Source organism: Bombyx mori, chromosome 17 (genome assembly GCF_030269925.1).
Source record: "Bombyx mori chromosome 17, ASM3026992v2".
Lineage (NCBI taxonomy): Eukaryota > Metazoa > Arthropoda > Insecta > Lepidoptera > Bombycidae > Bombyx > Bombyx mori.
The window spans coordinates 8,199,921-8,220,808 of NC_085123.1; the positions used below are offsets into that span (position 1 = coordinate 8,199,921).

Sequence of the window (20,888 nt, forward strand, 5' to 3'; positions counted from 1 at the left end):
TTGGGCTTATTCAAAGACCAACATAAATTTGTTAAATTGTAGAATTGCCCATTGAAATACCTTCTCCATTGTTTAAAGTTCCACTAGATTTGGTAATTTATTGATTAGAGTTTTGGCTCTAATATTTATTACCAACTGCACGAAGTTACTCTTAATATGTTGTAAATTATGTTGAATATCTTGTTTTCGTTGTAATTTTTTTTGTAAATCACAGAAGACGTACTATTGTGAATTGCAAGTGTTTTAACTTAAGAAACCTTTTTTAATGAAACAACAACTTGGGAAACATTTCCCGAAGTTGTCGGTGTTAACTTAAGAAACGTAGATAACGAACTGTTAACTAATTTTAATCCTTCGAACGGAGGACTAACGACCAGGATATTTTCGGACGCCGCCATTCAGCCCGACTAAAAAAAAACAAAGCTAAGCCGTCCACGCTCTCTTCATAATTTATGGATACTCTACTTTATCGGTTCAGTAAATTATCCTCTTCTAAATTAATTTCTGTTTTTGTAGCGGGCTTTGTTACTTCATTTATACGATGTTAAAATTTTAATCTTATTCGGGATATTTCACTTTGTTTCGTTTAAGGATTTAACATTCGTGTTTTAGTACTTATGTTAAAAGCTATTTTTTCAACCAAAGGCAGTTTGGTGTAATTTCTATGTCTAATTAGATTGGCATCTTAATTTAAGCAATTAGTAATATATTCTATTAATTAAGTGCTTTATACCTAGTATTCAAAAAGCGCAGGCAACGAAGTATTTTTTAAATTTCTATTAATTTTTTTTCGGTTTTAACAAATTGTAAACAGTTCCGTTTGCTATCGGTTATTATCGCTTTTATTATTTTCACTTTACTATTTACGAATTTTCTCGAATACTTCACGGCTTTAGTAGACACGGACTACTAAGTAAATGAAAATAAATAATAAATAATAAACATTTGATTTAAGGGTAAATTCAATTTACAGAAAGGGGATGGCCCATTTTAGGCCCAAAGCGGACAATAGATTATAGAAAAAATACTTAGTGCATTAATTTTGTTATAAATAAATATGCATTTACTTTCTTGCAAATAAGCGCCACTATAGTTTACAATAAGTAGTTTAAAAAAGTAACTCTATTGAAAAAACAAGGATTTTTATTTTTGCGGGAAAAATATTGCCAGCTTCAAATCCTTTTACGTATGAAGTAAATATTTTGAGTATATAAATAAAACATATAAATAAATCATTTTAAGTATTATCATTAATCAAACGATTTTAATGGATTTTATGCACATAAAATAACATCGAAGACATACCCATTGGACTTTAACTTGTAACTATACTTGAGACCTTAGAACTTATATCTCAAGGTGGGTGGCGCATTTACGTTGTAGATGTATGTGGGCTCGAGTAACCACTTAGCAACACCAGGGTGGCTGTGAGCTCGCCCACCCATCTAAGCAATAAAAAAAACTTTACTAGTATTGTTATTTAAATATGTACAACTAAAACAAAAACATAAAAAATAATGTGTACTCGTAAAAAAAAAATTAAGATATAAATCAATTATCGGTTATTTAAAAAAATAATCGATATATGAATTTCATGTAATTATTTTTCTTTATACTGACAACACTGAATTTAATCTGACTGACTGACACTTCGCTTGCTGCTTGTGGTGTTGTGCTTGCGTACAAAATGGATGTGTTTTGATTTTTCTTCGATTTATTTTACTTTTATCAATAACGTTTCATACTACGACTAAAAAACATTGTGTGAATTGTGGTTTCACCCTGACCGAGATTTAAAACCGTGTATATGCTCTCCTTTGCTATTTTTAGATGATACTAATTGTGTATGAAGATGAAGAAAATATAGATATTTAAAGAATTAAGTGTGTTTTTATACCCTATTGGATAAAAATACATTAGGAACATCTTAAACATTAAGAAAAGAAAAGTTCTTGAAGTATCTCACAATCCGACACTTATTTATATAGAAAATTAACCTCAAAACGAGTTTTTATTTTTATTATATTTTTTATAATAGTGGCGTCAATTTCAATATATTTTTTAGATATCCAATACATTTAAGAATTTGAATCAGTACATTTTTATAGTAATATTTGATGTCCATCTTGGGCCTAGCACACTATGGAGAGTGGGCAATCCCCTTTAATTTACCGTTCAATTCAATTTCTGTAAATTGAATTTCTGTAAATTAAACGGTTGTCTGGAAGAGATCGCTTTTAGCGATAAAACCGGCTATTGTACAAATGTATCTGCTTTTTGACTGTTTTTTTTAATGTAAATTCTGTTTTGGTGTGCAATAAAGTGTATTCTCTCTCTCTCTCTCTCTCTCTCTCTCTCTCTCTCTCTCTCTCTCTCTCTCTCTCTAAATTTAGTTCTAATTTTTAATTAACAGCAAAATGAGACGTGAAAAAATATGTATATTTGCACACTGTGCTTCATTTATTATTAAAAGATAAAGAGTTAAATGCGTACGCTTCGTCCACTGGTTTCATATTAGCAAAGTCCTAGGTTACTAATGAACTTTTTCATTAGGATTATATGAAAGTTTGAAATAGGAGAATTTTCAACTTGCGATGAAGTCTTAATTGAACAGGCGAATGACAGGTAGAATCCTCGCAGCCGAATTCGAAACTCATTCGCTTGATAGAATATTCAGTGCTGTGTGGTAAAGTTAATTTGTTTGATGTTATGGCTGTTGTCTCAGTATGAGATTAGTTTTTAGTTGTAATTAGCGGAGAGTGAGTGAGATCGATTTTAAATTTTTGACAGCCATTTTAACCAATTTTTACTGGTAGTAGCGCACATTGTGAGCTCACTATAGTGCATATACACATATTATCAGAATGGAATTCCATGGGTTTTTTTAATTTTCTGCAATAAATTTGTTATTCAATTTTGAAAAATAAAATATATCTTAATATAAATCTTCCAGTATTGTGGTGGATCTTTCTCCGGTGCCCAGGAGCGGCATTAAGTTTAAATCCGGTCCTGGTGGAAAAACAATTGATAATCTTAAAGGAGACAAAGTTTTAATTCTTTAAAAGCTATGAACTTTTATTTCAAAGTTATAAACAGTCAATTATAATGCTTCTGTTGTTGATATAGTTTAGTTTCTTTTAACATCAAATATAAATATATACATTAGCTGCCGTTGACTGCTTACATAGCTTATTTTCACTGTTTAATTAAATATACTACTCCATTTTTTTTAAATACAGCATTAATATTTGCTTAGTTTTTTCTTTACGGCTATTTTAGGTGTGACCTTGTTGGATGTCGGAAAGAGTTGATTATTGAAAACACGAATAAAACAACATTTTCTGAAAATAGATCGTAGCTAGATCGATTTATCGCCCCCGAAATCCCCTGTATACTAAATTTTATGAAAATCGTTGGAGCCATTTCCGAGATTCACATTATATATATTAATATACAAGAATTGCTCGTTTAAAGGTATAAGATAAAACGGTTTTATTTTCGATTTAGGAATTATTAAGGCGAATTTTTGGGCTCAATAGCAGCAGAACAATATTAATCAAGAACCAGAAGAACCGGAGTGTCATTAAAAGAAATGTCGTAAAAACCAGCATAAAACTCGATGCGTCGTATACACAAACGATGTGGGTTTACTTCATCAACCTATTTTCGAATTACCTGATGGACGTGATCTCATTACAACCATGGATTACGAATAACATGTCCGCTTAGTTTGCACTCACTTCGTTAGTCAAAGGCGAAACGTTTCATCTATTTTCAGAGGCTTGTCCAATGCCGCTGTCTATATATCATATTAAGGTACTTAATTATTTTAATAATTTATATGTAAGACCAAATGATCTCTATGAAACACGAGAATTAAAATTGGGTTTATTACCATTTCCTCGTTTTTTTCTTCTTCTAATGTTATTTCGTGTTTGTCGTGAAATACACGAGATAATTTTATTAGATTTATGATACGATTCATTCAATTAGCTAAAGAAACTACAGCTGGATATTAAACATATATAAACTTGAAGTGGTAGCCACAGTCAGTTATCGAATTACCGAAACAGAGTTGATAAGGTATTTGTTAATATACTTCTACGTGGGAAGTGCCAGCAACATTATATATTATTATATGGCACCGTTTCTTCTTAGGGGAATAAAGAAGCAAATTTGTTTTATTTCCATACTAGCTGACCCAGCAGACTTCGTAGTGCCTCAATCGATAAATAAAAGACCTAAACTTTTGTATAAAATAAACTTAAAACAAAACAAAAGAAATCCGTCCTACGGGGGACACATCGAAGGAAAAACAAAATTGTTATTTTATTTAATCAACCTTTTAAACCTTCTCTGGACTTCTACAAATAATTCAAGACCAAAATTAGCCAAATCGGTCCAGCTATTCTCGAGCTTTAGCGAGACTAACGAACAGCAATTCATCACTACATAGTATAAAACAAAGTCGCTTTCTCTGTCCCTATATCCCTATGTATGCTTAAATCTTTGAAACTACGCAACGGATTTTGATGCGGTTTTTTTTAATAGATAGAGTGATTGAAGAGAAAGGTTTATTTTTATAATAACATCCATTAAATAGTGGAGAAATTAATAATAAATTACAGTTTCCGAAGCGAAGCGAGGGCGGATCGCTAGTTTTTATATATATATAGAAGATAGAAGATAAGACATTACAAATGAGTGAAATATTATCGTAGTCTTTATCCAGACTAGTATAAACTTAGAACTCTGATGTACCTAGGTTAGTAACAACAAACGATTTTACGAAAGGAACTCACAGACTTGCTTACATATTGCGAGTTAGCACTTCGTTAACCGGACCCCAAGTAATTAACAGCCAAGTTTTCTTCTTTACAAGTCCAAAGTTTCACTGTTAACTGAACCGAGAAATTTATTGCTCTTAGTCTTACGGTCAGAGTAAAAACTCCAGTTGATTATATAGTACATAAAAAAAACCGCTAGGTAGCTCTAGATCTTGTGATTATCTTTTGATATTTAGAATACGATCCGAGCAAAATTAAATTAAGGTTTGAAATAGAATATGGCCTCGTGGTTGGTGACTGAATACTATATATACCACGGTGTGCGATTCCCGATCAAAATCAGTACCTAACTAATGTAAAAACGTTTCGCTTAAGGAATCTGTAAAAAAATTGATATTGAAGTTGTTTTGGGAAGTTTTTATATATATTATTGCTTAGATGGGTGAACGAGCTCACAACCCACCTGGTGTTAAGTGATTACTGGAGCCCATAGACATCTACAACGTAAATGCGCCACCCACCTTGAGATATTAAGCTCTAAGGTCTCAAGTATAGTTACAGCGGCTGCCCCATCCTTCAAACCGAAACGCATTACTGCTTCGCGGCAGAAATAGGCAGGGCGGTGGTACTTACCCGCGCGGACTCACAAAAGGTTCTACCACCAGTGAATAAACATCCTTACAGCACACACAGCAGAACTGTCATCGTCTACCTTGAAACGCATTATTGCTTTCTATAGAAATAGGCGGATAGTAACAAGCTGTGCGTATTCAAAATAACAGCTACCATCATCATTTATGTAACAGTAATGTTAGTTTCGTTCGCATTGTTTTCGTAAAATTAATAGGATTGACTTCATGAATTTTCTAGAAACCAATATTATGCAACATATAAATTACTTAGTCTTTTTTTTAAAACGAGTATGGTTTGTAAAAAAGAAATGTTCCTATGAATTCGAAGGTGTTTTTCGATTCGAACAAATTGGATTTTTCTACCGTGAAATTGGCGTTCAGTAATTTGTCTCAACCCCAATTCGTAACTACATCAAACGCTTTTTGAACCTCAATGAACTTTTCTTTATGTTAACCTCCATTATCAATATAACATTGTAGGCGGTATCGTAAATATTGATAGTTACCTTTTTATTTTTTATTGCTTAGATGGATGGACGAGCTCACAGCCCACCTGATGTTAAGTGGTTACTGGAGCCCATAGACATCTACAACGTAAATGCGCCACCCACCTCGAGATACAAGTTCTAAGGTCTCAGTATAGTTACAACGGCTACCCTTCGAACCGAAACGCATTACTGCTTCACGGCGGAAATAGGCGGCGTGGTGGTACCTACCCGTGCGGACTCCCAAGAGGTCCTACCACCAGTGATTACGCAAATTATAATTTTGCGGGTTTGATTTTTATTACACGATGATTTATTACACCTATCAGTCGTGAAAATCTTATACCTTTAAACGAGCAATTCTTGTATATACCTAGTCAGGTCATAAATTCTGTCACATGTTTAATGTAAAATAATTGAAACAAGTTTATTCATTATGTAACCATTCATACCAAAATGAACTTAACAAAACATAGATTCTTATGACACTAAAGTTTATTCAAAATGACCTCCGTGATTTTGAATACAGTCCTTCAATCTGCGCGGCCAGTCGTCTATCGCAGCACGAACGAGGTCCATGTCAATATTGGCGGCTGCCTTAATCAAGGATGTCTTGAGTGACTCCGAATTGGGATGAGGCTTTGAGCACGCCTTTTCCTCCAAGTGTTGCCATATCTTGTAATCTAACGGATTCAAATCTGGACTGGAGGAGGGCCAGTCTTCGTGCCGGATGAAGTCGATTTCACGCGCCGAAGCCAGTCTTGTGTGCTCTTCGCTCTATGAGCTGGCACCGAATCTTGTTGGAATACCCAGCGCCTGTTATTGAACATGGTATGAGTAACAGGTTCCACAAGGTTCGTCAGGACTGTATTTTGATACACAACTGCATTCGTTTTTACACCTTTCTCACAAAAATGTACCTCTGTTAAGCCCCAATAAGAAACTCCCACCCATACCATGAGCGAGGATGGAAAATGACCTCGTTGGACACGCGGAATACGGTTGCTCGCTTCTTCACTACTGTGTGCGTACACCTTATCATTTTGTTTGTTGTAGCTCACTTCTACGGCAAAAATTTTTTCATCCGAAAAAAGAATTTTCCGATATTTTTTTCCCGCGTACCGCTTCAACAAAGCGCGGCATCTCTTCAGTCTCAGGTCCATTAGACGAGCATTCAAACGATGTCCTGTTTTTCTTCGATATGCCCAAAGCCCTAAGTCTTCATTTAACACCCTTTTCACCGTGGTTCTGCTTAACCCCATCTGAAGGGCCAACAGTTTCTGCTTACGTTTGGGATTTCTTTGAATTCGCGCCTTCACAGCTTTTATCACTGCTGGAGTCCTAACAGACCGAGGGCGACCACTTCTTGACCTGTCATCTACACTAGAGTCTTCATTGTATCGTTTGATGGTACGATAAACGAATCTTTTGGTTATATTCAAATTTTTCAGTATGTTAAAAATTTGAATTGGCGCGTAACCGCAACGATGCAACGCAATAACTTCAACACGGTCTTCTTTAAGCGTCCACTCCATATTTAAAAATGAGTAAAATTCTAAAAGTATACATTTTTATTTTCATGAACAATTCGAAATTCGAATTCAATAAACTTTTTTGTGGCCAGCATTCTAAAAGAAAAGTTTTTACTGTGTGACTATACTTATGACCTGACTAGTTATATAATCTGAATCTCGGAAACGGCTCCAACGATTTTCATAAAATTTTGTATACAGGGGATTTCGGTGGCGATAAATCGATCTAGCTACGATTTATTTTCAGAAAATGTTGTTTTATTCGTGTTTTCAATAATCAACACTTCCTGATATCTATTGGCGAATAATAATACTATTTTTCTTAATTGAGGGCAACTAAACGCTTTAAAGACACAACAAGATGGCGTTATCAAAAAAAAAAAACTAGTATACTCTAGTCATCATCTAGTATACTTTAAGACAGAAAAAGAATCAATGTGTACTGTGTCAATAAATCTTCTTTTATCAATTCAAAATTTTACATCTCATTCGTGCTCAACAGTCATCAGTACAAAGAGTATTCAATGTTACTTACTATAAATGGTTTCTGTAATGAGAACACTTCATCGTCCTCCAATACAACGCATATTCGCTCCTTTTCGAGTTATACGTGTCATGGCGATGTCACGAGTATGTACGCAATGTTTAGTAAATGATTTCTCAAGAACAAAGCCATGTAGTTTGCACCTGCGTCCATTTAATTGATGAAATACAAAATGCATTTGTAAGCATGTCAGTGCGAATTCCTGGAATTGAAAAAAAAAATAGAATAAATAAAATTAGTGTTACATTTGCATGCTACAAGGAGGAAGATAAATATAAATCTAGAAATTTATTTTATATAGTAATAACAAAATACTTAAGTAAACTTAGGAAGGAAGTAGACAGAAGGAGATGCTTATATTTAAAAATATTAAATAAATACTGAATATGCACAATGCAATATGAACAAAATCTATGATTAGTTCTTGTTTTGTCAATAAGAAAAAGCCATAAAATGTAGCACCATTTTTTATCATGTACATGAATTGTTTTTTTGTTAACTTTTTTTTGTTAGTAATAAGTATGGACGATCTTTAGTGTTAACACGCGGCCCGCACCAACTTGAAACCCCTTCAGGTTATACAATCCCGATTCTGCAGGATAGCCGTCGGAGCACCATGGTTCCAGAGGAACGTGGACCTCCACGATGACCTGGAGCTCGACCCCGTCAGTAAGTATCTACAGTCGGCATCGCTGCGCCACTTTGAGAAGACGGCACGACATGAGAACCCTCTTGTCGTGGCCGCCGGAAACTACATACCCGATCCTGTAGACCGTTTGGTAAACCGTCGACGTCGCCCAAAGCACGTCATCACGGATCCTCCTGATCCATTAACGGTGCTTTTAGGCAATACAAGCACCGGTCACCGTCCTCGTCGAACCCGTCGCTTGCGACGAAGGGCTCGACGAGCGAATTAACCCACAGACACAGCCCACTGAGTTTCTCGCCGGATCTTCTCAGTGGGTCGCGCTTCCGATCTGGTGGTAGATTCTGCGAAGCACTGCTCTTGCTAGGGCGGTGTTAGCAATTCTCCGGTTTGAGCCCCGCGAGCTCACCTACACAAGCTAGACAAAAAAAAAAAAAAGTGTTAACACTAACAAAAAAATATTTGGTATTAGTTTTTTTTTCTTCATAAGAGATCATTCGTATATTTCTTGAGGGATTTAAGATTATGATTGAATTTCGATCATCGGATGACCAATAAGACTTAAATGTTCATCAATGATTTTTATAAAATAATTTACCGTGAAACATGAAAAATGTAGTTGAAACTGAAAATTATGGCGAAAAATTACTTCAACCTTGATTATTAATTTTATTTTAATTTATGTATAAAGCTAAATGCAACTAGCATTGTTTAAAACCACGAAAAACTCAGATGTTTTATTCTTTCTATTAATAATATTGTTCGTTTCCGGACAATAAAAAAAATATACGTCCTCAGTTGAAAACCGGCTCCATTTTAATTTGAGTCATATTACTTTTTGGTGCAGTTCTAAGAATGTAATTAAATTTTGACGTTTAGGCTTTTGTGTGTTGAATAATATGTATAATATTCGTATGACAGACCATTCATTAGACAGCTACGTGTCATCAGTCAGCTGTCATCACGAAACGTGAAAGGATAAACGTTTCATACGTGTTAAGAATTTGTTAATGGAAAAATAGTTTCATTATAATGTTATTCATAGTTTCGTTGCGTTATAGTATTGTTTCTTTTACATACCGAAGATCCATTTGGATAAATGAATTTCAGACTTTTTAAAGAATGAATGAAATGTTGTAAAGAAAAATCACATTTAAATACAGTAAAACCTCCTTATTCGCGATTCCTTTTTTCATGTTATCACTATTCGGGGATCTAATCGATATATCGGTACATACACATTGGTAAAAAGGATTCCAGTATGTAGGTATCCAACCGAATATCGATTATAAACGCTCTTTTCCATATTCGCGGCGTATTTACGGAACACATACCCCGCGAATAAAAAGCTTTTTCTGTAGCAAAAAAAACTAATATTACTATCAAATTGGTTATTTTAAACAAAAATAAAAAAAATTAACGTATTGATCCTTTTGTCATAAGTACATCTTACTGCATTGTACCCTTGAAAACTGCTCGTGCATATCTCAAGTAATCCTAACCTTAAAACGATCGACCTTAGCTGCTACGAAGCGTTAAGTAACCGGTGACGTAAAACGGGGAACTAGTATTACTTATAATTCAAACGGACCTAATGTACTCATGCAAATTCAAAATTATCGATTATATTATCGATTATTCGCTTGCAACATATTTTTTTTGTTATAATTTAAAGCGTATTTTTTTATAAAGTCAACTATTTAAAAAAAATTGAAAGTACTTCCTAACGATTGTCTCGTTGAACGTCGAGACCTCAGACTTGCTTGATACGTCATAGATTGAGTTACTATTGTCGTCAAGATTCACAATGTTATCTTGATCACAAATTACATAAATGTTTTCAGCGCTTTAATGACAGCAGATATCTCTTAACGCTTTTTAGGTTAGAACAATGAAAAAAAAGCGCGCCAAACACAATTTTTTTTTTTGTTTGCCATTCAGTTTATTTTCCAGGACGCGCGACCAATCTAAAACCGTAACTTTTTAGAACGAAACGGCTAATAAATTTCCTTTTTTTAAACATAGTTCATTTTATTTCTGAATGCTACCCACGTTGATAAGGACGTTAATGATGTGTGTGATGACAAGCCCCCCTGCATTAAAGCGATAGATGAAACTATAACGGCAGTAATGGACAGGAAAACGTCACTAAAAGGTAGGGATGCATAACAAAGTTTAGTGCAAAATCACATTTTTTATTTAAGTATTTCGTAACTTGAAAAGTTGCTTTAATTTTATAAGGTCGATATTGTTCAAAAACGTGCAATCATTATATTTGAAATTACTTTTGTACATTCTATTATAAGCTAGTAATATCGTAGTTGCCGATGCGCAATACCATTGAATTATTCGAACAGGTATTACAGATACATTACGGTAATACATTTGTCAGTGAAAAGCAATTTTAGAATAAACTAGTAAATAAATGCGAATTTCGTCATGTGTCCTTAGTTGATTTCATTTTGTTTAAATCTAATTTTAATTAATGTTACTCTATACAGAGAAATAATTATGAGTTACAAATGTATTAAATGTAAGTTTTTATGTTCTCATATTTTATGGGTTTTTATTGAAATGTCAGAAAATGAAAAATAACTTTTGCATCGCATGATAACATCATAAATCGAACAGATAGCATAAGCACGTAAAAAGTATTTTTGAATTTCGAATAAATAAGATTGTCATTTCCACAGACCTAAACAAACAACGATACGAATCGGTACGAGTCCTATGCAAACATTTTCTTTTGTACATTATGTTATGTACAAATAATATTTACAAAAGTACATATAATCTATACTAATATTAGAATGTTTGTAAAAATTAATTTTTGTTACGTAATCACGCAAAAACAGTTAAATGAATTCCAATGAAATTTCTCACCATATTTATAATATGGGCTTACAAATAGGACGCTTTTGTATCATGGCAATTGATATGCCATAGTTGGCTGGTTCTTGAGTTTATGTACGTACTAACTATTCTACGAAGTAGCTGATAGTTAATGGTATCATTATTTCTGAATTACAAATACATATAATGCGGGTGACACTGTATGGCTTGTTGGGTATTAAACTACGGATAAAAATGTTTTGAATAGAAAAAAAAGTTCGCTATTCGCCAACCGCTATCACGCGTGCCTTTTACCGTGCCGAATAGTTGCAGTACTGAAATCATTTAGGGAGGTAGAAATGTAAAGTAGCTCACAACGCTGTCACCAGAGGCCATAGACACCACAATATTCACTAACGAGAGACCAACGACAATGGAGAGTATTAAGCGGTAGGCAGCGGCTTGGCTCTGCCCCTGGCATTGCTGAAGTCCATGGGCAACGGTAACCACTCACCATCAGGTGGGCCGTATGCTCGTCTGCCTACAAAGGCAATAAAAAAAAAAAAAACAACAACATTGGCCTATCTTCATTTTCGGAACGACTCCAATAAATCTTACGTAATTCAATGCAATAGACGAGTAAAAAACCTTCAATTTATTCAAATTAAACAAAATTTTATGAAGTGATAGACTTCAACTATCAGTAAAATATATAAATATTTCATATGTATCTTTGACATTTATGTTCCAATGTCAGTAATATTTTAATATTGCACCTCATTGTAAAATTGTATATGCTATTAGCCGAAGCAAAAACAACCTAATATAGAAAATTATAGGCATTTTTTTTCAATAAAGTATGTATATTTGTTCAGAACCGTCAACTTAAGTGTCAAGAAGATAATAGTGTCAAATGACGATAACTTGTGAAATAAGATTTGTTTGGCATTTTTTTTTATTTTTTTATAGAGACTAATAGGCAAACGAGCAAGACGGGTCACCTGATGGTAAGTGATTGACCGCCGCTCACGGTCACCAGCGTTTACGCCAGTGCGTTGCCAAATAAGTTTTATTTGTAATTTGTTATTTGTAATTTTATTTTTATTTGTAAATAAGTACTAATAATCAATTACAATTACCTTAATTAAATTTAAACTTACAGCTTTATATGTAAGGTTGAGTTTTAGTGAACTATAAATGAAGCGTCGCATCGGGAGTAAGACATTTGGTAGAATTGGGCAGCCAACAAATTTTCATAAATCATTTTCGAGATAAAGAAATAATATTGTATGATTTGTTGCTCTTGCATTAATAGGCAATACAACCACTTCACCATCATGCCTATTTTGACGCGAAGCAGTCACTCATTCTGATTTAGTAGACAGAATAGGCATTTCCCCAAAATCATTGGGTAGTACTTATGTATGTCTGAAAGTTGGGGGAAGAGTCACGTTATGTTGTCTATAGACTGCACTTTGTTAAAGATAAGTAACATCGCTATTTTTATACTTTAGCATTTATTTCAGACAGACATTTTATTGGGTCGTATGTAAGACTTAAGTTAGACCTTGTACTGGTGGTAGGACCTCTTCAGAGTCCGCGCGGGTAGGTACCACCACCCTCCTTATTTCTGCCGTGAAGCAGTGATGCGTTTCGGTTTGAAGGGTAGGGCAGCCGTTGTAACTATACTGAGATCTTAGAACTTATATCTCAAGGTGGGTGGCGCATTTAGGTTGTAGATGTATATTGGCTCCAGTAACCACTTAACACCAGGTGAGCTGTGAGCTCGTTCACCCATCTAAGCAATAAAAAAAAAGACCTTAATAGCAGGCTAGCTTAATAGGATCATAACGAACCAAATCACTTTACATATAGACAATAGGCTCTATGCGACTCGGGAAAATGGATTCGCCACGAATGCGAAACACGACCTAGTTTTACTTTTACCTATTACGATTCTGTGCCTGTATTGTCAGTGATTTGATTTACGCACAACGTAGGTACTACGTCCCCGAAGTTCCAATATTGGCTACGAACGTATCCCGCCCGAGTATACGAAGTAACTTTGGTTCTGTGTATCGAGGATTTGGCATAATGCAAGACTATAATGTTTTTGCTAAATAAGAATTAGGTTACAGCTTTTCCGTCTGGTGGTTTGTATATGAATGTGGATTATTGGCTTACACGGGATTTATGTTCGACATTTGAACGACAAAAAAAGAAAATGTATAAATATATAAACCGGAACAAATTTATGAGTTAGATACCTTTTATTTTCAACGATTTTCCTGAAATGCCCCTTTTTGACAACCGATCTGGATATGTTTTAGTTAACAAAGGAAAATTATGAAATTTGTTAGATTAATCTGTGAAAGCTAAAATACATAGTAAGTTAAAATAGTTGTTTACCACTAACGGTATGATAATTTTGACTTTGAAATCAACGGATTTTCTTATCTCGATCGACAAGTGATCAGCTGTCAGTTGTCATTGACCATTATAGTAGACATCATCATTAGCCTCTATCTTTCCACTGCTGGATGTAGGCCTGTCCGCCATACAATCGGCCGTCGGTTCTGCGACACGTACGCTGGCCGACCCGTTGCCACTTCAGCTTGCTCATCTTTAGGGCTATGTTAGTTACTTTGGTTTGAACTTATGAACCAGACCTACAGTCTTTAAGGTTTACAGCTATAGTTGGCAATACATTACCAGGCTTCCTTTGGTTCGATGTGTCATCAACGATCGACGGAAATCATCATTGCACGAAAATTAATTTTGTATTAATTTTGTTGATGTCTCTGCGGCAGAGATACGAATGTTGAGATGGATGTGTGGAGTGACAAGAGCGGACAAGATAAAGAATGAGTATATCAGAGGAAGTGTGAAAGTAGCCCCGGTAAGCAAAAAATTAAAGAGCGGACGGTTAGCGTGGTATGGACATGTGATGCGTAGAGAGAAGATGCATGTTACTAGGAGATGTATGGAAATGGTAGTGCAAGGTAGAGGGGGAAGAGGTCGACCGAAGAAGACATGGATGGAGTGTGTGAATGACGATATGAGAGAGAGAGGAGTGAATGTAGAGATGACGGCTGATAGAAGAGAATGGAAGAGAAAAATTAGCTGTGCCGACCTCACCTAGTGAGGTAAGGTGGAGAAAAAAGAAAAGTCCCATCGTGTACTCAATTACTCTACGGCATACGTTTGCGCTTTCATTAAATCGTTACCTTGCCTTTATATTTTTTGTAAGTCTAAAATATAAAGATTATAAATAATCGCGTTAACTGTAACACTTTTTGATATTCTTCCCACGAAGTGCTCATAAAACTACCATTAACATTTTTATTTTTTGAATCTCATATACATGTTTACATTTGTTTTACAATTCATTTCATTTTGAAATCCTGATATGGAAATTGGTATTAAGACTACAGACTAAAACTAAAGACTAATTAAATAGTATTAAACAGTATACATATTTAAAATGAACATTTGTTTTATTCAACACGTCTAAGCGCTCTACATTGCATAGTAAATTTGTATTGTTATGCTAATCGTTAGTATAATGATTGCAAGGTTATTGTTGGAAAATATCATACAATCAGTTAGTAATTACATACGAGGTGTATTATAACAGTGACATTGATTTAATGAGAATAAAAAATATATCCGTGGTTACTTTTTTGTCAGCTAATTTCAATTCGGTTTTTTGGAATATTAAATTGAAATAAGTGTTAGGTTTACTTTTAGAGTTTTGTGAGCTCGCACCGGTAACTGGTAGCCGGTACCATCGCTCTGGCTATATCTGCCGCGAAGCACTAATACGTTCCGGATTAAAAGGCGGACAAGCCGTTGTACTATAGAACTAAGACTACGAACTTATGTCTCAAGGAAGGTGTTAGCATTTATGTTGTTGATGCCCATGGTCTCCGGTAATCACTTAATACTTGGGCCGTGAGCACCTTCGAACCGTATTTTTAAGTAAAGATAAAAATAAATTAAAAATACGAATGTAGAGATGTTCCCGTGATTTTTTTACACGCGTCAGCGTCATTGGCTTTATTTTCAAGGAAACATTACCTGTGCTGCCTCTCCTTGCACAGATGGAAAATCTTCTAGAACTAAAAAAAAGTTATGAATTTTTCGTTTTGGTAATATTCTTACACCGAAAATTGTATGTATTGAATTGAAATGTATGTAATGTATGCGTTGTCCCCGTATTTATGTTTAATCTAAACTCTAGGATCGAACGCGAAGCAGTCTAGTATAATTACGAATATCTTTGGGCTTCCTAATTCTTATGTCGTAATTTTTATTTTTCTACATCGTATTCACATTATAAAACAACTGTTTCATTTTTGTTTCAGGTAAACAACACAGTTATAACAGATTTTGTATAAAGAAGACACAAAGAGAAGTAAGTCGATGTATTCTTGTTCGTCGATTTAGTATTTATTGTTAATAGATGAACTGCATTTTTTGCTCTTATCCGCTATTAAAATAATTTTAGTTTCATAACACTTTTGTCTCATTGTGATGGTATCAACGATTCCGCCCTTATGAGGAAACTGAGGACGGTAACTATACAGTAATTGTCTGCGGACCAGGTCAAGGTCAGAATATAATATACACAATATTTATTTTCAAAGAATTTTGGTATGGAAGCCTAAATGAACCCCGTTTAGGTCAACAGGATACAATTAAACTTAAAATAAAAATGTTTAAGAGTCTTAAGTATGGTAATACAGGCGTTGAGATTTAAGTGAAAAGTCACTCACTCGTAGTAGCTGACACATAACACACATAATCGAATTTATTGGTTCGAAATTAAACGAAGTTCCTTATGGGACGATGCGGAGGGGTAACCTAACCGGGAAAAAACGTCCGTAACGTAAGATTTTTATTAGTAATGCACACAGTGTACGACTTAACTTTGAAATAACGTACAAATTAGTAATGCACACAGTGTACGACTTAACTTTGTAATAACGTACAAAATAACATATTTTTTTATCATTCATTGACCACTAATTTGAGCGTTCGTTTGCGCAATACACTAACTCTTATGCAAACAACCGTGAATGAAGTGTACCACAATAAGTTCGCACGTTACCGAATGACCGTGGGTTGTTGCGAAACCTCCAGTTTTATTTTCTTTATACCTCGAATAGAACTTTAAATTAATATTTTTATAATAAAGAACTCCTTTCCTATCCGGTGTCCCACGACACCACACATCTTTTTTGCTAATCAAAACGCCACAGTAAAAGTATAATAAGAGTTTGTTTATAACGTTTTTTCTAAAAGTCATACATAAAATTTGATTTACGATAATTCACGCTTGGTCTGTTGGTGCGTTATTGATATTTATAACACCTTAAACTCGTTACACGGTCATGAAAATTGTTGTAATTTATTATATTTCACGAAATCAGAAGCAGACGATCGGAATTCGCAAAAAAAACATTTTATACTGGTCAGTGAGTGGTTGTTGTGTTTTACGCTCACTACATATCCTTAAATATCCTTCCTTCTTGCGTCGATAATCCTCAGTGTTGAGGGTCGTGGCCTCCTCTAATAAATTTCTCCTGCATCATCTTGCGCCATTCCTGCCTGTCCTCGGCTGTGTGGATAGCAACGTAGACTGAGGCATTGAGAGTGGAGCGTATTTGGTCCGACCAGAGTATTGGATTTCTGCCTCTGTGCCTTCTCCCGCATACTTTGCCTGTCACCAACAGCTTCTCCAGATTGTCACCTCCTTGTCCTTAAATATATATTGCTATAAAAAAAAGATAGATTCTTTTAAAAATAAATTTGCGATTTTTAAAGTTAGATATGTATATGAATTTATTGCCTGCCTCGGCATTTGGTAAATGACCTTCAATACGACAATCAAATACACCTAGTGACAACCTCGACGATATCTTTCTGTTCTGATACGTTCAATAAATACATAATACATAATTGTTATTGGATCAAACATCACAGATCTAAATTTGGATAATTTAATGCGGCTATATTACTTTGGTCAAGGTAACTGTGTTCTACACATACATCCTCCATAAAAGGTATTGTTTGGGCTTAGTTGTTGGCTGATACGCTGTGAGCTGGAAGTTTTTTTTTATTGCTTATATGTGTGATGGAGCTTACGGCCCACATGGTGTTAAGTGGTTACCGGAACCCATAGACATCTATAACTTAAATACCGCCACCCACCCTGAGATATGAGTTCTAAGGTCTCAGTACAGTACAACGGCTGCCCCACCTTTCAAACCAAAACGCATTACTACGTCACGGCAGAAATAGGCTGGGTAGGGTATCCACCCGTGCGGACTCAGAAGACGTCCTACCATCAGTTATTACGCAAATTATAATTTTGCGTAATTAAAGTTGAATTTTAAAGCAATTATGAATTTAGAAGATGTTTTTCATGGCATTTATGGCTGTACCAAAAATCAACCATGCTGACTTTAGTATTACTAGATCGCAACAGAAAGATAAGCGTCGTCGATTGCAATTTTATATATATTGCTTTTGTAAATATAACCTACAATAAAACACAGCAGTCAATGAGTAATAAGCCTATTTAATTAGCTTCTTTTTACATGTGTTATTTATTTAATTATATTTTTTTTAGATAGTGCCATTTCAATAGACCTTATACTATATGTATGTACATAATAATATGTAAGAAAGTAAAATTAAAAAAAATCGCGGGATTTCATTACAAAAATTTGACAGTTAACCGCCAACCTCGTTTAATATGATCCTTGGTAACGTTATGTACACAATACATTAAAGATTTAATACATTTGTGTATTTTCCCACGGTAATGTCTTTGAGTACAACGCTTGTAAGGTCGTAAGTACGACTTTAAACCGAAAATAAACCCATTATAATGATGTTCGCTGTACTATAACAAATGAAGGATTTGTTTTCGATAAAAGATACTAAATGTATCGGGTTCGGATTCTGTTATTACACGGAGGTAAAAATGAGCTTAAGGCTTTCGAATTCAAATCAATTCAAAATCAGCTAGTTGCTTTTTAGGTGATGCTTGAACGAAGAAAAATAATTTGTGGTTTGGGATGAATACCAAAATAAAGACTTTTTTATTTAAAATAAAGAAAAAATAATCCATAAATTATTAAAGTTTAACTAGACTACTTTTAACTTTTTTTTTTATTTTAACGTTTAACTGATAAAAACCAATAGATAATAGGTTCATCATATTATCCTGAAATGAACGCTGTGTTCGAAGTAACTTTATGAACCAATTCCTAGTTGTCGATATTATAGTTACTAAAAACTAATTATAACAGATTTGAACCCCGTGAGTATCTGAATGTTTCTAATATTCGTTCGTTTCAATTGTTTTTTTCCATACTGCCAATTAACTGATTGTCTTTTTTTCAATTCTCTGTGCATCTAATCTATGATGTTTTGTTTTTAGTTAGTAAAGTGTGGTAAAATAAAGCAACGCCATTCCGGGCGTGATACAAGTATAACATTGTTGATACCAGAATAAATCAAATTAATACGTAAAGAATGATATTCTGTTATTAAAGCCGCAGAGGCATCTGTAATGCGCAATTAACTAAAATGATTTATTTATTTACTACAAGGAGAACCAACAGCAACAACAGCAATAATACAATAATATAACAAATAAGAGAAACAAAAACATAGAAAGAAAGAATTTAAAAACAATCAGCAGAATGGTAATACTTTTAGTATATTTTTCACAGTTGTTTGCTTTTCGTAACCATACACGTTGTCGGAAGCAATTGTGAGCACCATACAGATACATTTGTATGAGTTTCTTGACACAAAACGATTGAACTGCAGATGAGAGGCTTTTCATTTGATGTAATGCTAGTTATTGAAAAGGTGTTGATGTAACGCTTACGAGCCGCACATTAGCCGAGTGTAAATAATAAACAGAGCCCGGAAGCGAGGAACGAAAGAAGATTTTGATGTAATCTTTCATAACATTGTTCATAACATTGTTAATTGTTAATTTCTAAATGTTGAGAGTAAATAAATTAAATAATCTTTGTAAGGAATACGCCTTTTTTGCGCATGACAAGTTTTTTTTTCTTACCTATGCTGATAGCCTTGAGAGGCTATTTTCGCTTCACCCTAACGTTCGTAGGTGAGCTCACGGGGCTCAAACCGGAGAGCTGCTAACACTGACCCTAGCAAGAGCAGTGCTTCGCAGAATCTACCACCGGATCGGAAACGCGACCCACTGAGAAGATCCGTCGAGAAGCTCAGTGGGCTGTGTCTATGGGTTAATTCGCTCGTCGAGCCCTTCGTCGAAAGCGACGGGTTCGACGAAGACGGTGACCAGTGCTTGTGGTGCCTGGTAGGCAGCGGCTTGGTTCTGCCCCTGGCATTGCTGAAGTCCATGGGCAACGGTAACCACTCACCATCAGGTGGGCCGTATGCTCGTCTGCCTACAAGGGCAATAAAAAAAAAAAAAAAAAAAGCACCGTTAATGGAAAGACGAGTAAAGTATTTTTGTTACTTTTATATGCAGCTCAAAAATATTTTTTTTGCTTACACTTTGAGTGCTTATCAAAACTTTATTAAACAGGACCAGCTCATTGCAGCTTATTTAATTAATATGCAGTACAAAAATAATTACAGCTATCCAGAATGACATAAATTGCTGGCTGATTTTGGAATGTTTGCTGGCCATGAGTTGCTGATCAATTAGCTATTTCTGCTCACAGATTATATTTTTCTGCTCACAAAAATTCGAATACTATGCTAACCATTTAAATAACACCCGATAGTTATTATTATATAGATTATTAGATAGTTGAACATTTCATTGTAAATATGCTATCGACAATAATAATAATTTCGATTCAAATATAAACTATTTAGAGACGTTACGACGTTAATTAATTTTGATACTTGTATAAAAGTATATCGTATTATGGACTATTCTTAACGTTAGGAATAATTGGCAATGTGATCTTATTTTAGATCAACGTTGCACCACACAATCGAGCAAAGCTAGATCCATTGAATTTGATAATTAAGGACACTAGCAATTGTCGCATGTTATCCGTGATTGCTGGATTTGTCAATGGGACATTTCAAATTACCGTGTCAAAGAGAAGCAACGACCGACTGCGGAATCACGCTTGCAACCGCACTGATTGCGAACCGTGTCATTTGCCAGATCGAGAGCCGCTAAATACGGATCCCATTTAATCCCTGGGCATGGTGAAATGATGATCGGTTTTACATGTAGTTTACAGTCGTAGTTTTATAGGTCTATTAGTGCCGACAAAGACAACGTCTGTATAGCAATGTGGCAACTTACGGATTGGTGGCGCACGCGCGGCTAAGTCACGAACGTGTCGCAACCACCACATCGGGACAGTTCCCTCTAATGTAATAGCGCATGGAGGGC

The 20,888-nt window shown here is 34.8% G+C and overlaps 1 protein-coding gene and 1 long non-coding RNA gene across 4 annotated transcripts in view; one reads left to right on the forward strand and one right to left on the reverse strand.

The window, feature by feature from the left end:
* LOC101737202 (uncharacterized) overlaps positions 1–20,888 on the forward strand; it is a 171,677-nt gene that overhangs the window by 107,693 nt on the left and 43,096 nt on the right. The gene's annotated exons all lie outside the window — the stretch shown is intronic.
* Positions 2,434–9,532, reverse strand: LOC110385489 (uncharacterized). Of its 2 annotated transcripts, none has more exons than XR_005245658.2 (3): positions 9,225–9,532; positions 7,972–8,182; positions 2,434–3,009 (listed from the first exon to the last, which is right to left on the reverse strand). It is a non-coding gene; the product is annotated as an uncharacterized LOC110385489 (long non-coding RNA). The 2 variants fall into 2 exon arrangements; XR_009975376.1 differs by having other exon boundaries at positions 9,079–9,532.